The sequence below is a fragment of the Microtus ochrogaster genome, linkage group LG4 (genome assembly GCF_000317375.1).
Source record: "Microtus ochrogaster isolate Prairie Vole_2 linkage group LG4, MicOch1.0, whole genome shotgun sequence".
Taxonomy (NCBI): Eukaryota; Metazoa; Chordata; class Mammalia; order Rodentia; family Cricetidae; genus Microtus; species Microtus ochrogaster.
Window position 1 is genome coordinate 64,533,553 of NC_022030.1, and position 1,097 is coordinate 64,534,649.

At 39.7% G+C, this 1,097-nt stretch overlaps 2 protein-coding genes across 5 annotated transcripts in view; one reads left to right on the top strand and one right to left on the bottom strand.

Annotated features, from left to right (window-relative positions):
- The window catches only part of Gigyf2 (GRB10 interacting GYF protein 2), a 140,087-nt gene that overhangs the window by 69,384 nt on the left and 69,606 nt on the right, over positions 1 to 1,097 (bottom strand). The window lies entirely within an intron of this gene.
- Positions 1 to 1,097, top strand: part of Kcnj13 (potassium voltage-gated channel subfamily J member 13) — a 10,820-nt gene that overhangs the window by 4,056 nt on the left and 5,667 nt on the right. The gene's annotated exons all lie outside the window — the stretch shown is intronic.

Genomic DNA, 1,097 nt, shown 5'->3' on the forward strand with positions numbered 1-1,097 from the left:
TATATATATACTTACTTTGTCCAAGGTTGGTCATACATTAGATATCTATTAACAACATAGGGGAAAGCCTATCCCATCATGAAAACTGATCACAAAAATTGTCATCTGAATTTTTATTGTTTATTTTTGCTTGTTAAATGTTTAAATTTTTTTCTTCTGGTTTACTTATTCTCAAAACTACCATTATTAAGGCTGGAAGGAGGGCTCAGTAGGAAAGAGGTTACCTAGCATGCATAAGGCTCCAGAATCCATTCCTAGTACCAGGGGCAAAGGGTGTTATCTAGATACATCAAGTTGGAATGTCTTTTACTGAGGTGTAGAAGTTATACTGGGGATTGAACCAAAGGCCTTACATATGTTAGATGGGTGCTTTACCAATGAGTTCCAGGCAGGAATTTCATATTTTGTAATGATTTAGTATGAACCAAGAATGTGTGTGCCCCACAGCTATCCATCCATCAACTAGGACAGAAAGACTATATCAATATATACACAATGGCAAAATAAAACTTCCTCACAAAGTTCTCAATAGGCTAATTCTAAGGAATACATTAAAATTGTGTATCTGGGGCCAGTGAGACGGTGTACTTGGTAAAGTGAGTGTCATTAAGACTATGACCTGAGCTTGAACCCACAAGGTAGAAGGAGAGAACTGATTGCCAGATTGTCTCCTGCCCTTTAAAAGAACACCATGGAACACATTATCACCCACCCCACAACAAACATACACGACACAACGCGGATGGATGGATGGATGGATGGATGGATGGATGGATGGATGGATGGATGGATGAAAGAACCTGTGAATCCCTAAAAGATTAACATAAATAAATCTTGACCTAGTATTAAGTCTGACAGAATGCTGGGGACCTAGATCAATATAGAGTTCTTGTCTAGCAAGCCCAAGGTCCAGAGTTCTGGATTTAATTACCAGCAACTGCAAGAAAACAAAGTATTATAGACTAACTTTCAATGATTTGTACTTATTTAAAGAATAGAATACTTAGCCGGGCGGTGGTGGCGCACGCCTTTAATCCCAGCACTCGGGAGGCAGAGGCAGGCGGATCTCTGTGAGTTCGAGACCAGCCTGGTCTACA